Source organism: Manihot esculenta, chromosome 8, assembly GCF_001659605.2.
Source record: "Manihot esculenta cultivar AM560-2 chromosome 8, M.esculenta_v8, whole genome shotgun sequence".
In the NCBI taxonomy this organism is placed as follows: domain Eukaryota; kingdom Viridiplantae; phylum Streptophyta; class Magnoliopsida; order Malpighiales; family Euphorbiaceae; genus Manihot; species Manihot esculenta.
Window position 1 is genome coordinate 22,533,549 of NC_035168.2, and position 19,233 is coordinate 22,552,781.

Here is a 19,233-nt window from a genome sequence, read left to right on the forward strand (position 1 = left end):
CCGAACAAATTCCTGTGATACTGTAGTATCCCATGCATGCATTCATGTGATATGGAGAAAAAAAAAATTTTCACTGTGGTATCACATGCCAACCTCTCTACTGTGCATGCAGGGCCGCGTGGCTCTGCATGCAAAAGAAAAATACCTCTCTACTGTGCATGCAGGGCCGCGTGGCTCTGCATGCAAAAGAAAAATTTTCTTTTCGTCCCTGACGAAGCTTTGATATTTGAGCGTGTTCGGCACCTTGGGTGCCGAACACGCCACATCAGCCGCGTGGCTTGTTCGACACCAATGTTGTCGAACAACATTGTTCGACAGCAGTGGTGTCGAACTATATTTGTTCGGCATCCATGGTGTCGAACTCTTTCTTGTTCGACACCGTGGTTGTCGAACAAGCGTGTTCGGCAGTCGTACTGCCGAACACGCTCCGTTGACACACAGAATCCGAAAATATTTTCAGATTCTGTATGTTTTTGAAAATATTTATTCATTTCTGCATGATTTGAAAAAATGCTCTTGGTTTGGAGGGGCTGGAAGCAGAGTCTTGGTGGGAAAACGACTAAGACTACGTCGTTTTTGGTGGAAAGCACAGTGGGTGGCTTATTTTCAGATTTTTTTTCCGCCGGAGGCTTATTTTCAGATTGATCCTCTCCCCCAAACAGAAAAATTAACAAATTTACATAGGGCTTTAAAGCCCTAAATCAAATGGTGGAGAATTAAAGAAGAATTTTGAAGGGTGAGAATGAGTGTATATAATTTTGTTTTTATTTCTCTTTAGTCCGATGGACTAAAATTTATTCTTACAAAAATTAATGAGTAAGATTGAAATGTACCAATTTTGCTTTAACAAACTTTAATATAAGACTATATTGAATAATATTATTTAGTGGTAGTAAATTTAGGGGTGAGCATTCGGTCGGTTCGGTTCAAAATCGAATCGAACCGAATAAATCGAAAACTGAATTTTTAGTGTTTATAAAAACCGAACCGAACCGATTTTGATCAGAAACCGAATCAAACCGAACCGGTCTGATTCGATTCGATTCGGTTCGGTTTAATCGGTTTCGATTTTTAATAATTTTTTTTTTATTTTTTACACTTTATTTTTAATATTTTAAAATTTAATTAAAATATTTTAATCATGATTTAATTTCTCTATATTATTGAAAAAACATATTATTATCACTAATCGGTTCGGTTTGATTTTTTCAGTTTTTTTCTGATTAAAACCGAACCGAACCAAAATAACCAAAATTTCTAAAATTAAAAACCGAACCGAACCGAAATGTATAAAAAACCGAACCAAATTTTCAAATCAGTTCGGTTCGGTCAGTTTTTTCGATTTGAACCGAATACTGCTCACCTCTAATAGTAATTGATGTTTAAATTAATTTAAAATATTAATTTTTATTATTTATTATTTAGTAACTATTATTTTGTAGTAGTGTTTGATGATCAAATTAATAGTTATTGAAAAGTTATTTGATATTGAATACTCTAACACCATATAAATAATTAATTGCTAATAATTAATATTTAAAAGTTAGTCAAACGGTTAATAGCCCATTAGAGGGGTTAAAATATAAATAAAAAAGTTTGAAAAGCGAAGAGTTGGATTTAAAGAGTTCAAAAAATAAAGATTAGAATTTAAAAGTAATAAAATTAAAAGTTAAAATTAAATTGTCTTTTTCACTTTTTTAATTTCTTTTTTTAAATTAAAATGCTATTAAAATAAAAACTGTTAAATTTTTAAAATTAAAAGTGAATAAAATTGAAATTTAACAGAAGTAATATTTTGCAAGAAAAATTAATTAGCTAAAAGTTGAATAGAATTTAAATTTCAAAATTATAAAATTTTAATTTTTACTTTTTAAATTTTTTTAAATTACACGGACAATTTAATCCGTGTATTTCAATAAAATTAATCGTTCATTCTTTCTATTATATTCTTTTCATTAAAAACACCGATAACTGTTGGGCTTTTGTATCCGGCTGCGGTCAAGTCCACGTTAAAAGGTCAAGTTATAGTTCATCCAACTCCAATGTACAGGCCATATTAACATCCGGCCCAGGTTTGATTTGGGCAGATCGGACTCAATAAAGAACAAGCTCATGAAAAAGAGGTCCATCTCACCAGAGGTGATGGATACGCAAAGTAGCGAATCCCCGAGCATTTGGAATCGTCTCTGCATGATGCTGAATGGAATTAAATAGCCGTCTGACGATGCGTAGAAATGACAGGCTGTAGAGGTATAGGACGATGGTTATATGTCACAAAAAAATGAAAAAAGAAAGGGATAAAGGGGAGGAGAGGGAGCAAACAAGACTAAGCTCATACACACATACCCTAATCCTACCTTTGACTGGATCTAAGATCATCAATTGCCATTTGTGGGGACGAAGGAAGATATTTTTGTCATCCGAGTTCTCATTTTTATCATACCCATTGAGATCCACATGGCCAATTACGGTGAAAACCACACCCAAAACACTCCAAATGATTAAAGCAATGCTCAAGAAGGACAATAATTTTCAATTTTCAGCACCACAGCCCCATTGAACCAGCTACCAGTATTGTTCAATCTCTCGCCGAACTTGGTAGGGACCGTGCCTAGAACCACCCTGTTTGACCAAGAGCTACAAAACATGCATCTTCAATTTGATCTTCAACTCCAAAACACTACCCATTAGTTGGGGCAAATATTGCAGCAAAGGGGACTCAATACCCCCATTGAACGTACTACCTATAGCCGAAAGATTCAATGTTAATGAAACCCAACCTACCCTAAACCACCAAATCCATCAATAGAGTAGTAGGAGGACGATGAAGGAGATGGAGAGGCCAGCAGGATAAACGAGCCTGTGGCTAGAGCAAAGGGCTGAGTGGTAAGGGAGCTTATCGAGAACGACGAAGTCAAAAGCTATTCTTCTGAGCTAGTAGGAAGATCAGAAAGTGAAGAGTTGGAGAGAAATTACCGCCTAGAGAAGCGGCCAAGAAGAGAAGAGAGACGTAAATCAAAAACTGGAGAGGCTGAAAAAGTAGCTCCTAGCATAACTGGGGGCACGAGAAAACAGCAGCCCCCTGCTACTGACCTCATCCCTGTTCGTGAGATGGGTACAATAAGAAACTATTCCTAAAAAGCTCATGATGCTGCCAATGGCCGCATACGATGGCACGGGAAACCCCCGAGAGCATGTCTTGAACTACAAGATGTTCATGGAGCTTTAGACCTACTCTGATGCTTTGATGTACAAGGTCTTTCCTACCACTCTCACTGGACCAGCCAGAGCATGGTTTAATAGCCTGGAAGCAGGGAGCATTAAAAGCTTCATAGATCTAGCCAATGTGTTTATCAGCAGGTTCAATGCCGAGGTCCCGCCGGAGAGAAAGACTAGCTACCTAGAGACAATCAGGCAAAGGAGAAATGAGTCCCTAAGGGATTACGTAGCCAGGTTCAACTCGGAGGCTTTGCAAATCATCGAGCTCCATGAGGCCAAAGTGGTAGAAGCCATGCAGAAAGGGACCACCTCCCCGGAGTTTTTCTACACATTGTGTAGAAAGCCACCCACTACCCTAGTAGAGCTGATGAAAAGGGCAGAGAAGTACATAAGGCAAGATGACGCCTTAACCACTAGTAGATTCGCTCAGAAAGCAGGAGATAGGGGAAGGCTATGGAAGGCAAACGACCTAAAAGGCAAGAGCAGAGGCAAAACTGGGGTCTGGAGGTATTGAACAGGCACCAGTGGGAAAGGAAGGAATAGAGACCATACAAACTCCAGATCCTTGAGGTAATCACTCCCTTGAATGTGTCCAGGGTCGAGGTGCTCATGGCTGTTCAAAACAAGGACTTTAGACAATGGCCCAAGCACATGAAGGCTGATGCGAGCAGAAGAGATCCAAACAAGTACTGCCAATACCATAGAACTCACGGCCATGGCACTAATGATTGCTATCAATTAATAAATGAGATAGAAAGGCTCATCAAGAGAGGGCACCTCAGAAACTTTATAAAGAAGCCAAAAGGGTAGGGACTTCAATAGAATGCGATGGCAGAGAGGCCCCAAAGACAGATAGGGGGACCAGTGAATGATGGCTCTAGCAGGATGATCAACATGATCGTGGGAGGAACTGAGGGTCGTATGAGTAGAAGGGGGAAGAAGAGAAGCAGGAATGGAGAAGGGAGCAATGCCGAAATTATCCAGATAGTGGAGTACTCCCCAGTGATCATCTCCTTCTCTTTGAAAGACGCTTATGGAGTCCAAATGCCTCATGATGATGCCATGATTATATAGGCCATCATTCATAAATTTCAGGTTCGCAAAGTCCTAGTGGATGATAGGAGCAAGATAAATCTACTACCCTATCGGGTCTTCCAACATATGAATATACTAGAGAAATAACCGGTTAGAGATCAGGCCCCAGTTAAGGGAATAGGAGGGACCTCTGTAGCAGTCGAGGTTAAAGTAAAAGTAGCCCTCACTCTGGGAGAATCACCCCTATCCTGCACTCATTATGCAGTGTTCCTCGTGATAAAACTGTCCCTGAACTATAATGCCATTTTGGGAAGGCCGATACTGTACGACTTCGAGGCAATGACCAGCATTCGGTACCTGACTATGTAGTTCCCAATAGAATCAGGGGTAGGCGTAGTGCGAGGAAGACAAAAGGAAGCCCAAGCTGTATATCTGGCTACAATAGAAGAGCCAAATGCCCAACCAGAAGAAATAAACCCGAAATTCATGGAGGTCCAGGATGAGGAGAAAAAGACTCCAATAAGGTAGGTGACCGATCTCAGAACATGACCGCCGGCACCAAAAACTAACTGAGAATAAAAAGACCCTAATGAGATAGGTGACCAGTCTCGAAACATGACCGCTGGCACTAAAAAATCGAGTTGAGGAAGTGAAGCCCTCAGTAAGGTAGGTGACCGGCCTCGGAGCATGACCATCGGCACCATAAAAACCAACTGAGGAAGAAGAAGACCCCAAAAAGGTAGGTGACCGGACTCGAAACTTGACTCCCAGCACCACAAAACTGGCTAGGGAACAAAGGTCAATAATGAAGGACCAGCGCCAACAAAGGCCATAAGCCCATAAGAGAAAACGAATTGAGAAAGGTGCTACCGACCTAAGAAGGGACCTCAGCACCGTAAGACTCAACAAAACAAAAGAATAGCTCCGACCTTGCAAGAGAGCTCGGATCATACAAGAATATATACAAGAGTCAAACGCTAGCCTCACAAAAACGCTTTGGTTATAGGAACGCAAGTAAAAAGAAACAGGGGACTGACCTCTTTAAGGAGCTCGGACCGTAGAAAATGAGAAGACGATCTCATAAACGAGCCCGACGTATAACAAAATGGGCCTAAAAATCGAAGCGTTATGACCGACTTCACAATAGAATTCAGTGCGGAAAAATTAACCTAAGGAATCCTAACGCTCGTTTTTCAAAAATGATTTCGCCTATGAAAAAGCTAACTCAAGGCTCATAGAGCCAAAACGCCATGCTGACCTCAAAAACGAGGCCGACGCCCTTAAGGCCTATTGGCAAATAAAATCAAGGCAAAATTAAGAAAAAAGTAAGCCTTATTGTTAAGCTCCACAAACGAGTGCGTGAAGAAAAAAAAAACAAAACTTAGCTAGTTAAAGGACATAACGATCTAAAATAAAGAGTCACAAGAAAACAAGTTGAAGAATTGCCAGCCCAGTAAAGATCACAGGCTGTGTACCTAAAAAAAGCCTAAGTATACAAGTGTAAACAAAATTAAAACAAGAAGCTACCAGCCAGGCAACATTCGTAAGTTGTATACATAAAAACGTCTAAGTATAAAAATGCAAATAAATTAGAATGACGGGCTGACAGCCCGACAACATTCACAAGCAGTATACATAAAAATAGCTAAGTATGAAAATGCAGATAAATTCGAACGACGGGCTACCAGCTCGGCAACATTCATTGGTTATATACATAAAAATAGCCTAAGTATGTAAAACATAAGCACATTAAGTTAAACGGGCTAACTTTCGGCAGAGCTCACGAACTACCAGCTCGGTAAAGACCACAAGTTGTACACACAAAAATAGTCTAAGTATACAAACACAAACAAATTAAAATTAACGAGCTGTTAGCTCGTTAACATCCATAAGTTGAACAAACTTAAGTATAGATATATACAAATAGAATCAATAAGTACAAAAATTGAAAAATAGACAAAGGAAAAAATAGAATATAAATTTTATTGATTTATGGAATGAGTTACAGAGGTAGCGGGGGAGGAGGAACTAGAACTAACTAAATCATTAAGAGGTTTATCTATATTGTCCTCCCCCTGAGGTCCAGAAGGCAAGCGAGGAGCACTTTTGGGCAATGGGTTGTCATCCTCTCCGTAGTGCACCTCTTCCCCATTAGAGTCCACTTTTGGAGCTCACAAGTCTGCCAACGTAGTGGAGGGGGCATCCCTAGCCGACTTTAAGCCCTGATTATAGGCCGAAGCAAACATTTTGAAGGCCTCTTTATATATGGTCTCTTTCATCTCCATAGAGGCCTTATATTCCTCTAGTCGCGCTTCACAGGCCTGCTAGATTTTATCCTTCAGCTCAACATAGTCCTTGTACTCCCGTAAGCGCTCCTTACAAGCCTACTGGACCCTATCCTCTGCAGCCCAGGCATCCATCAGTAATGTAGGACACCTCTCCTCCAGAGTAGTGACCTCTTAGTGGCATTGTTGTTGCTGGAGGTGAGACTCCTCTGCTGTTAAAATCATGCCTTTCAAGTCCTCGATGTGTTTATTAAGCTCCTGCTGTAGGACTGCAGCATGAGATAAGGCCTCATCACGCTGGGCCCTAGCCTCGTCATGTTGGCGGTAGGACTCCTCTAAAGAGGACAGCTGTTCTAAGGCCTCATCCCGCTGAGACTCAACTGCAGAAGCTCGTTAGAAGGCCTAGGTGACCTCCTCCCTCATATCCCCCAGTCACTTGGTGAGGTCCTCGATAACTCCTTTAAACTCAATAATTTACCTGCGAGCCTCACCAATAGCGGCAATGTTCTCATCTCGGCGCTCCTCAGCAATGCATTGCTCCACTAAGCTTTGGAAAGACCGATTTCGAGCATCAATATCAAGGAACACCCCAAAGGTCTGCTATGAGAAAAGAAAAATGAAATTAGAAAAATCCAAAGGAGCTAAAAATACCCTCGAAGAAAAACAAAACGACTTACCATGAGGAGCATCTCCCTCAAGCTATCTCCGAGGTCGTCCATAGAACGAGTATTAAATGCCGCTTGTTTGGTGGAGCAGGCAAAGTGGCTGATAAGAGCCAGAAAGTGGGGATCCAAGGCATCCAGAGTTCCTCTAAACATCTTATTGTAGAGCTCCTTGGCAGCTGAAGCTGGTGTAGACTCTAGAGTCACTCCGGCAACATTCAAGAGCTTGTTGTCAGGAGCTGAGGATAGCTGCTCTACCACCTTCATTCCTTTATTAGTGGAGGGAGGAGGGGTTGTCTTCGTAGGCTCCATAACACAAGCTCGCTTAGCAACCCTACCTTCGGTAGCAGGCTTTGAAGTTCGGGCTCGCTTGCTAGCCGCTCATCCAATCATAATGGCTCCCATTATAATACCCGGCTAGACTCCGGTATCAGAATTCCTACCGTCCGGTGGAATCTCGGGTGTCGGAGACCTCTAGAAGGGTAAAACTATGTTTTCATAAAATATTTTAATGTGTTTTATGTTTTAAGCATGAAAGAAAATGAGTTTTTGCATGAAAACAACCTTGGAGGAAAACTCAGGTTCGGCCGCCGAACCTCAAGTTCGGCCGCCGAATATGCATGCGTTTCGGGTGTGCCTTAGGCCCCCGAAAGCATAAGTGAGGGAAACCAGGTTCGGCCGCCGAACATGGCATGCATGCGGAGGCACTTTCGGCTCCCGAACGTGGCCTGGCCAACCACCTATAAAGGGGTTACTTAGCCGAAAACGGGCGAGCTTTTCTCCCCATTTTCGGCCAAGGTGAGCTCTCCGCCGTCCCTCACCGATCTTGAGTTTCTTCCTTCCATTCTTCATGATTTTTATGAGTTTGCAACTTTGTTTTGAAGATTTTCGAGTATCAAGCAAGTTTTGGAGCTTTGAGGTTCAAGGAACTCAATCTCTCCCATCTCCGAGCTAGGGTCGTCTTTGTAACGACCCGAAAATCGGACCGCTACCGGCGCTAGGATCCAGGTCGGCTTAAGGCCGTCGGGACCCGTAGCAAGCCTGATATACAACCTGTAAACCTGTTTAATCCCATACATGATCAACAACATGCATAAAAATTAAAACTTTTCTTTCATACATTCTATCATACACCAAACTCAACCTGTGCATGCACTAAACATAATCATAATCATAAACTTGACCCCTCTGTGGGATCTCATCAATGCCCCCAATGGGCGATACATCATAGGTTGAGTTGGTTTACATCTACATCATAAACATCTAAGATCATGTATTAAAAGGGATAACATTATTCATAGGGTCAAGCACAACTTCTAATCCTCAATATCAATAAACATAACGTGACTATTCAACTTTACATCATTATACAATTTATCATGTCCACTTTCTATCTATTACAAACATATGACTTTACTCTTCTTGACTTCTCTGTCTAGCCCGTACCTGCAAACCTGGGGGATTAAGGGAGAGGGGTGAGCTACAAGAGCCCAGTGAGCAGAATAATAAAACATTTAAATATATGATAACATGAAATGCATCACATCACAACTAATCATATCAAGGATGAACTTGTCACCATATAGCCCTCTACATAATCCAATCATGCCAGGGGCGTAGTGCAGGCCACATCTGGTCTTTCTCTTATACATAACATAACATACATAATCCATGATGCCGGGGGCGTAGTGCAGGCCACTTCCGGTCTTTCTCTTACATAGTGCCAGGGGCGTAGTGCAGGCACGCCTGGACTTTCATATCATATCATCATGTCATAACATATGAGGTCTAGTGGATCATTCAACGTTCATCCACATCAACAACATATTATGCAATGCAACATATTCGTGAATTCTAATGCAAACACCCTAATATATCTCATGGCATTCATGATGCATGAATCATGCTAAAACTTTCATTTAATTTCTTAATTTAAAACATTAAGTTTAGTTCCACTCACCTCTGGCCGAAGCTCTACTGACTCAGAAGCAGCTGACTCACTGCTGAGGTCCTCGGTTCCTCGGGTCTGAACCTACACAGGTGGACTCAAATGAGGGACCAACATACTATAACATGACTCTGAAAACATCCCCCAAAAACCCCCTAAAACATCTCAAAACATCCATGCAAGAACATGCAATGGAAGGCTGGACAGGGCACTTTCGGCCGCAGGTTCGGCGGCCGAAAGTCCCTTCAGAGCCGAAAGTCAAGCAAGTTCGGCGGCACCTTCGGCGGCCGAAACTCCCAGACAGAGGCGAAACTCATGCATGTTCGGCGGCACTTTCGGCGGCCGAAACTCCCAGACAGAGACGAAAGTCTCCTTTCGGGGGCAAGCTTCGGCAGCCGAAGGCTGCCTCCACAAGAGGGTTCGGCGGCCGAAAGTCCTTTCGGCTGCCGAACCTGGTTTCTCCCAAAGGGCAGAAACTTGGTTCAAACATGCACAAATGCCTCCAAACTCATACCATCATGCATATAGCTCAACCAAAACAGGCATACAAGCTCCTAGGAGTCTCAAACTACCTTAAACCCCAACTACAACACACCAAACATACATTTACAAGCCACATTGATCAAAACTCATCAAAAACCCATAAACTCAACCTAAGCTTACTCATGCATTCTACCCCATAGATCTTGCATAAAACTTACTTAAAACATGCAATGAGCTTAAGATCGGCTCTTACCTCTTAAAGATCGAGAGAGAGACGACCTAAACTCGGAGGTGGGAGAGATTTGAGTTCTTGAACCTCAAAGCTCCAAAACTTGCTCAAAACTTGAAAATCTTCAAAACAAAGTTAAAATAAATGAAAAACTTGAAAGATCTAGAGGAAAACATCGAAGATCGGTGAGGGACAGTGGAGAGCTCACCTTGGCCGAAAATGGGGAAAAAGCTCGCCCGTTTTCGGCTAAGGGACCCTTTTATAGTGGCTGTCCAGGCCACGTTCGGGGGCCGAATGTACCTCCGCATGCATGCCATGTTCGGTGGCCAAACTTGAGGTTCGGCGGCTGAACTTGGGCTCCCCTCACTTATGCCTTCGGGGGCCTAAGGCTCACCCAAAATGCATGCATGTTCGGCGGCCGAACCTGAGCTTTCCTCCAAGGTTGTTTTTATGCAAAAACTCATTTCCTTTTTTCTTAAAATCATCAAAAACATTAAAACATTTCATGAAAACATGGTTTTACCCTTCTAGAGGTCTCCGACATCCGAGATTCCACCGGACGGTAGGAATTTTGATACCGGAGTCTAGCCGGGTATTACAGTCTTCCTCTCGATCTTCAAGAGGTAAGGGCCGATCTTGAGCTTATGGCATGTTTTAAGTAAGTTTTAAGTAGATCTATGGGGTAGAATGCATGTTTAGCTTATGGTTAGGTTTATGGGTTTATGTTATGTTTTTGGACAATGTGGATGTTTGAAGTGTTGTAGATGGGGTTTAAGATAGTTTGAAACCCCTAGAAACTTGTATGCTTGAGTATGTATGTTGAAGATTAGGAAAAATGCATGTTTGGTTGGTTTTGGGAGGCAAAGGTGCATGAGGAGCCAAGTTTCTGCCCTTTGGCAGAAACCAAGTTCGGCAGCCGAAGGACTTTCGGCCGCCGAACCTGCCTGGGAGGCCAGCCTTTCGGCTGCCGAAGCCTGCCCCCGAAAAGAGACTTTCGTCTCTGGAGGGCACTTTCGGCCGCCGAAGGTGCCGCCGAACCTGTCTGGCTTTCGGCTCTGGAGGGACTTTCGGCCGCCGAACCTGCCGCCGAAAGTGCCCTGTTCAGCCTTCCTTTGCATGTTTTTGCATGGATGTTTTGAGGTGTTTTAGAGGGTTTTTGGGGGATGTTTTTAGAGTTATGTTCTAGTTGTTTGGTCCCTCATTTGAGTCCACCTGTGTAGGTTCGGACCCGAGGAACTGAGGACCCTAGCAGTGAGTCAGCTGCTTCAGTCATTGTCAGAGCTAGTTGAGGTGAGTAGAATAAACACTTATGTTTTAAAGCAAATCAATATAGATTTGAGCATGTTCATGCATCACGAATGCTATGTGATATTCTAGGTTGCTTGCATTAGAATTCACGAATATGTTGCATTGCATAATTTGATGATGATGTGGATGGTTATTGGATGATCCTTAGTCCTCGATATGATGCGATGTGATATGATACGGTATGGTACGAAAGTCCAGGTTGTACCCATTCTACGTCCCTGGCACATTGGAATGTTATGTAATGTTATGTTATGTTAAGAGAAAGACCGGTTGACCCATTCTACGTCCCGGCACTTTGGAATGTAGAGGACTCTTGGTGACAATACCATCCGTGATGTGATTTGTCTGTGATGTGTTGCATTCCATTGTAGCATATGATTTAAATGTTTTATTATTCTGCTCACTGGGCTCTAGTAGCTCACCCCTTTCCCTAATCCACCAGGGTTGCAGGTACGGGCTAGACAGAGAAGTCAAGATGAATGAAGTTATGTGTATGTAATAGATAGAATGTGGACATGACAAATTGTATAATGATGTAAAAGTTATGAATAGTTATGTCATGTATATGTTGATTCTGAGATTGAGGTTTAGAAATTGTGCTTGACCGAGTTTGTATAGTAATCCCTTTTGTAAACATGATCTATGTTTTATGATGCTTTTGTAACCAAACTCTATATATATATGATGTCACCCCATTGGGGCACTGTTGGGACTCCAAAGAGGAGTTAATGTTTATAACCATGTTATGTATAGTGCATGCACAGGTTGAGTTTGGTGAATGAATGTAAAGAAAAGTTCAAATTTTTATGTATGTTCTTGATCATGTATGGGATTAAACAGGTTTACAGGTTGTATGTCAGGCTTGCTACGGGTCTCGGCGGCCTTAAGCCGACCTAGATCCTAGCGCCGGTAGCAGTCTGATTTTCTGGTCGTTACAGAATGGTATCAAAGCCCTAGGTTCATATGGTCGGACCTAGAGTGTCGGGCTCATAGATGTTATAGAAGGTCAAGCACAATAGGAAAGGTCATGTCCACTACGATAGGATGTGGAGTCCTGTCTTGTATGATGATGTGAAATGCCATGATTATATACATGTGCATTAATGCTATGATATGAATGATATGTTTGTGATGCGAGTTCATGTGTTTCCACATGAACCATTTGATGCTAATGTTTTTGTGATGTGTACTGTTTTTCAGAAAATAGGATGAGAGGAACTCGTCGATCTGCACGATTGACTGGAGTACCACCTGAGGATGAGGGCACGAGCGCCCGTCCTCCAGCATTGCCTAGGGCAATGTCTAGTAGGTCCAGCAGAGAAAGAGCAGTTAGAGACCCTAGAAGGTCTTTGGATCTGGGAAGGAGCAGATCAGTGAGGGGAACAGTTCAGGGGGGAATGTCAGAGGATATGGGGGATGAGATGGACGTGGACCAGAGGAGGGATGGCAGTTTAGGAGTGAGCATGTCGGAAGAGGGAATGGGAGAGTCCCAAGGAGGCACCCAGGCCTCGGGATTTGTTCAGCCACCTCACTATCCACCCTTTTCTCAAAACCCCGGGTATTCGATGGGAGGTACATCGGATTACTCCAGCTTTAATCCTTACCCATCTTACATGCCATACCCATCTTACTACCCACCATACCCACAGTTTCCCATGTACCCACCTCCACCTTACTATCCAAATCCAGCAAACCCTATCCCAGGGGATGCTGCTCCTCCTCCTCCACCAGCAGAACCCACAGTTCCAGAAATCCCAGTACCTAAGCCTAGCTCAGCTGGTGGGAGCAAGGTCAAGATGATCGACTACATGAAGCTGGGTGCTCCTCAGTATGAAAAGGGGGATGACCCGTTTGTGTATCTTGAGAGGGTCAAGGTGATCATAGATGAGATTGGGGCTGACGATAGTAGAGCCATTCAGATGGCTGGGTTCACGCTTAAGTGCAAGAAGGCACGACAGTGGTTTAAGAATTATGTGAACCCGAGGGTGGACAGCATGTCTTGGGAAGAGTTTGCAAACGAGTTTGCAGGATGGGCTTTCCCCGATAGTTCAAGGGAGCTGAAGATGATAGAGTTTGAACAGTTAAGGCAAACAGAGGAGATGAGTGTGGATGAGTTCACAGACAGATTCTTAGAGCTGTTGCCATTTGCAGGGCAAAATCTTGATTCAGACCAGAAGAAGTCAAGGAGGTATATCATGAAACTCCATTCCAGGTATTCCTCCTTGATCCAGTCAGCAGATAGGGAGAGTTTCCATGCCATATAGTTGATATGGCCTGGAAAATGGAGGCTAGTGCCATCATTCAGGGGACAGTTAAACAGTCAGTGGCACAGCCCTCTGGTTCTAAGATCCCAGGCTCTTCTTCTTCTCTGAGTGCAGCAACTTTAGGTAGCAAACGGTGGAGTAACACCACTAGGAAGCCGAAGAAGAACAAGTTCTGGAACAAGATCAAGTCCAGTCTGGGACTAGGGAGTGGCTCAAGCTCTGGTGCGGATAATGCAGTATGCAAGAAGTGTGGAAAGCCGCACAAGGGAGTTTGTCTGGTTGGGACGACAACCTGCTTCAGATGCGGGCAAGAGGGACATATGGCACGGGAGTGTCCTAGGGCAGCTTTTGGGGCACAGTCCCAGCAGACAGCTTCAGGTAGTGTAGCGCAGCCAGCAGCTCCAGCCACGACTCAGGCCAGTGGCAGAGGCAGAGGGAGAGGGTCAGCCTCTTCTTCAGTGGGTTTCAGAGGTGAAGGTCCATCAGCTCCAGCATGGATCTTCACAATGACACAGTAGGAGGCAGACGCATCTAACACCGTGATGGCAGGTAACTTAGTCATTGGTTGTTCAGATGTGTATGCCTTGATGGACCCTGGTGCATCTCATTCTTTTATTGCACCGAGAGCCGTTGAGAGGTTGGGGTTGATGATCTCTGGGTTAGAGTGTCCTCTCTGGGTCAGTAGACCCAAGTGTGATCCATCAGTGGCAGAGTCAGTCTGCCAGTGTAGTCCTGTGTTTGTTGAGGGAAGATGCTTGTCCACCGACCTTGTGGTTCTAGACTTGACAGATTTTGATGTCATTCTAGAGATGGACTAGTTATCTACCCATGGTGCTACCTTGGACTGCAGGGACAAGGTAGTCAGGTTCAGAGGTCAGGATGGGTCAGAGGTAGTCTTCAGAGGAGACAGGAGGGGTACACCTAGAGGTCTGATATCAGCTCTTCAGGCTCGTAGGTTGCTTAGGAAGGGATGTCAGGGGTATTTGGCTCATGTGAGAGAGCTTAGCAGTCATGTTAGAGAGCCCGCCTCGGTGCCAGCGGTCAGAGAGTTCTTAGATGTGTTCCCAAACGAGCTGCCAGGTTTACCACCTGCTAGGGAGATAGAGTTCGAGATAGAATTGATGCCTGGAACCCGACCGATCTCTATCCCTCCCTACAGGATGGCTCCAGCCGAATTGAAGGAATTGAAAGAGCAGTTGCAAGAGCTGGTAGACAAGGGTTTCATTCGACCGAGTACCTCACCTTGGGGTGCTCCAGTGCTGTTTGTGAGAAAGAAGGATGGATCCCTTAGACTTTGTATCGACTACAGGCAGTTGAACAAAGTCACTACCAAGAACAAGTACCCTTTGCCAAGGATCGATGATCTATTCGACCAGCTAGCCGGAGCGGGTTGTTTCTCCAAAATAGATCTGAGGTCCGGGTACCATCAGCTGATGATCAGAGATGAGGATGTGCCAAAGACGGCTTTCAGGACCAGATATGGGCATTTTGAGTTCCTTGTAATGCCGTTCAGGTTAACCAACGCCCCTGCAGCATTCATGGATCTCATGAACAGAGTGTTTAGCCAGTACCTGCATCACTTCGTTATTGTCTTCATAGATGATATCTTGGTGTATTCCAGGAATGCAGAGGAGCATGCCCATCATCTGAGGTTGGTTCTACAGACCTTGAGGGAGCATGGCTTGTATGCCAAGTTCTCCAAGTGTGAGTTCTGGCTGAGGAGCATTTCATTCTTGGGGCATGTAGTGTCAGAAAATGGAATAGAGGTAGACCCCAAGAAGACAGAAACTGTGGCTAACTGGCCTAGACCCACTTCAGCGACAGAAATCAGGAGTTTCTTGGGTTTGGCGGGTTACTACAGGAGGTTCGTTCAGGACTTCTCAAAGATTGCAGCTCCTCTGACCAGATTGACCAGGAAGAATCAGAAGTTTGTGTGGACCGACCAATGTGAAGAGAGTTTTGAGGAGCTTAAGAAGAGGTTAACGTCAGCACCAGTGTTAGCTTTGCCAGCTTGCAATGAGGATTTCACAGTTTTCTGTGATGCATCCCGAGTGGGATTGGGTTGTGTGTTAATGCAGAATGAAAGAGTGATTGCTTATGCTTCTAGACAGCTGAAGAAGCATGAGTTGAATTACCCCACACATGACCTGGAGATGGCAGCAGTAATCTTTGCACTCAAGATGTGGAGGCACTACCTCTATGGGGTTAAATGTGAGATCTTTACAGATCATAAGAGCCTGCAGTACATCCTGAGTCAAAGAGATTTGAACTTGAGACAGAGAAGATGGGTGGAGCTGCTGAGTGACTATGATTGCAAGATTCAATACCATCCGGGTAAGGCGAATGTTGTGGCAGACGCCTTAAGCCGAAAATCACTCGGCAGTTTGTCCCACATATCGGCTGAGAGGAGGCCAGTAGTGAGGGAGTTCTTCGAGCTCATGAATGAGGGTCTGCAGTTGGAGTTGTCTGGTACAGGTGCTTTGGTAGCCCAGATGAGAGTGGCACCCGTGTTTCTGGAGCAGGTGGCTCAGAAACAGCATGAGGACCTAGAGTTAGTAAAGATTGCCAGGACTGTTCAGTCAGGCAAGGATAATGAGTTCAGATTCGACAACAAGGGGATCCTCCGCTATGGGAGTCGATTATGTGTACCAGATGACATAGGGCTAAAGGGAGACATTATGAGAGATGCTCATAATGCAAGATACAGCGTTCACCCCGGAGCCACCAAGATGTATCAAGATCTGAAGAAAGTTTATTGGTGGCCAGCTATGAAGAGAGAAGTGGCACAGTTTGTGTCAGCCTGCAAAGTGTGTTAGAGGGTGAAGCTGGAATATCAGAAGCCGGCTGGAATGCTTAACCCGCTACCTATTCCAGAGTGGAAATGGGAAAATATAGCTATGGACTTCGTAGTGGGGTTACCGGCGACGTCCAACAGATTGGACTCTATATGGGTGATTGTGGACAGACTCACCAAATCTACTCACTTCATCCCTGTTAGGAGTGGCTATTCTGTGGACAAGTTGGCGCAGGTGTATGTTGATGAGATCGTCAGGCTGCATGGGGTTCCTATGTCTATAGTGTCCGATAGAGGGACCCAGTTCACCTCCAGATTTTGGCGGAGTCTGCAGAATGCCATGGGTACCAGGTTGGATTTTAGCACTGCTTTCCATCCACAGACGGACGGACAATCAGAAAGGACCATCCAGACCATAGAGGATATGCTCAGAATGTGTGTGCTGGACTTTGGCGGTTCTTGGAGGCAGCATCTACCTTTGGTGGAGTTTGCCTACAATAACAGCCATCATGCTAGCATTGGGATGGCTTCATATGAAGCTTTGTATGGGAGGAAGTGCAGATCACCTGTTTGCTGGGAAGAAGTTGGAGAAAAGGCCTTAGCAGGGCCTGAGCTAGTAGAGATTACCAGCAGGGTAGTACCCATAATCAGAGAAAGGATCAAGACTGCTGCAAGCAAACAAAAGAGTTATGCAGACATCCGCAGAAGGCAAGTAGAGTTTCAGGAGGGAGATCTGGTATTGCTCAAGGTGTCTCCTATGAAAGGAGTGGTTCGCTTTGGGAAGAAAGGTAAACTAGCCCCACAATACATCGGACCCTTTGAAATCTTGCAAAAGATTGGGAATGTGTCGTACAAGCTGGATTTACCTGCTTCAATGGAAAGAATCCATCCGGTTTTCCATGTTTCAATGTTGAGGAAGTTTGTGTCAGATCCGGGCAAGGTTCTTAGTGAGCCTGATGTGGAGGTCCAAGAGGATCTCACCTATGTTGAACAGCCAGTACGGATCATAGACACCCAGATCAGAAAGCTAAGGAACAAGGAAATCCCGATGGTGAAAGTCCTTTGGAACCACCACAATATGGAAGAATGCACCTGGGAGACACGGGAGTCCATGCTCCAGCAATACCCTTATCTTTTCTAAGGTTAGTTCCTTGTGAGTTCATGTGCTTGTATGTATGTTTTGTTTATGCCATGCTATGTGTTAGTTGGTGAACATTCGGGGACGAATGTTCTTAAGGGGGGGAGAATGTAATACCCGGCTAGACTCCGGTATCGGAATTCCTACCGTCCGGTGGAATCTCGGGTGTCGGAGACCTCTAGAAGGGTAAAACTATGTTTTCATAAAATTTTTTAATGTGTTTTATGTTTTAAGCATGAAAGAAAATGAGTTTTTGCATGAAAACAACCTTGGAGGAAAACTCAGGTTCGGCCGCCGAACCTCAAGTTCGGCCGCCGAACATGCATGCGTTTCGGGTGTGCCTTAGGCCCCCGAAAGCATAAGTGAGGGAAACCAGGTTCGGCCGCCGAACCTTATGTTCGGCTGCCGAACATGGCATGCATGCGGAGGCACTTTCGGCTCCCGAACGTGGCCTGGCCAGCCACCTATAAAGGGGTCCCTTAGCCGAAAACGGGCCAGCTTTTCTCCCCATTTTCGGCCAAGGTGAGCTCTCCGCCGTCCCTCACCGATCTTGAGTTTCTTCCTTCCATTCTTCATGATTTTTATGAGTTTGCAACTTTGTTTTGAAGATTTTCGAGTATCAAGCAAGTTTTGGAGCTTTGAGGTTCAAGGAACTCAATCTCTCCCATCTCCGAGCTAGGGTCGTCTTCCTCTCGATCTTCAAGAGGTAAGGGCCGATCTTGAGCTTATGGCATGTTTTAAGTAAGTTTTAAGTAGATCTATGGGGTAGAATGCATGTTTAGCTTATGGTTAGGTTTATGGGTTTATGTTATGTTTTTGGACAATGTGGATGTTTGATGTGTTGTAGATGGGGTTTAAGATAGTTTGAAGCCCCTAGGAACTTGTATGCTTGAGTATGTATGTTGAAGATTAGGAAAAATGCATGTTTGGTTGGTTTTGGGAGGCAAAGGAGCATGAGGAGCCAAGTTTCTGCCCTTTGGCAGAAACCAGGTTCGGCAGCCGAAGGACTTTCGGCCGCCGAACCTGCCTGGGAGGCCAGCCTTTCGGCTGCCGAAGCCTGCCCCCGAAAAGAGACTTTCGTCTCTGGAGGGCACTTTCGGCCGCCGAAGGTGCCGCCGAACCTGTCTAGCTTTCGGCTCTGGAGGGACTTTCGGCCACCGAACCTGCCGCCAAAAGTGCCCTGTTCAGCCTTCCTTTGCATGTTTTTGCATGGATGTTTTGAGGTGTTTTAGAGGGTTTTTGGGGGATGTTTTTAGAGTTATGTTCTAGTTGTTTGGTCCCTCATTTGAGTCCACCTGTGTAGGTTCGGACCCGAGGAACCGAGGACCCTAGCAGTGAGTCAGCTGCTTCAGTCATTGTCAGAGCTAGTTGAGGTGAGTAGAATAAACACTTATGTTTTAAAGCAAATCAATATAGATTTGAGCATGTTCATGCATCACGAATGCTATGTGATATTCTAGGTTGCTTGCATTAGAATTCACGAATATGTTGCATTGCATAATATGATGATGATGTGGATGGTTATTGGATGATCCTTAGTCCTCGATATGATGCGATGTGATATGATACGGTATGGTACGGAAGTCCAGGTTGTACCTATTCTACGTCCCTGGCACTATGTAAGAGAAAGTCCAGGTTGTACCCTTTCTACGTTCCTAGCACATTGGAATGTTATGTAATATTATGTTATGTTAAGAGAAAGACCGGTTGACCCATTCTACGTCCCGGCACTTTGGAATGTAGAGGACTCTTGGTGACAATACCATCTGTGATGTGATTTGTCTGTGATGTGTTGCATTCCATTATAGCATATGATTAATGTAATACTCGGCTGGAGTCCGGCATCGGAATTCTACTTTCCGGTGGAG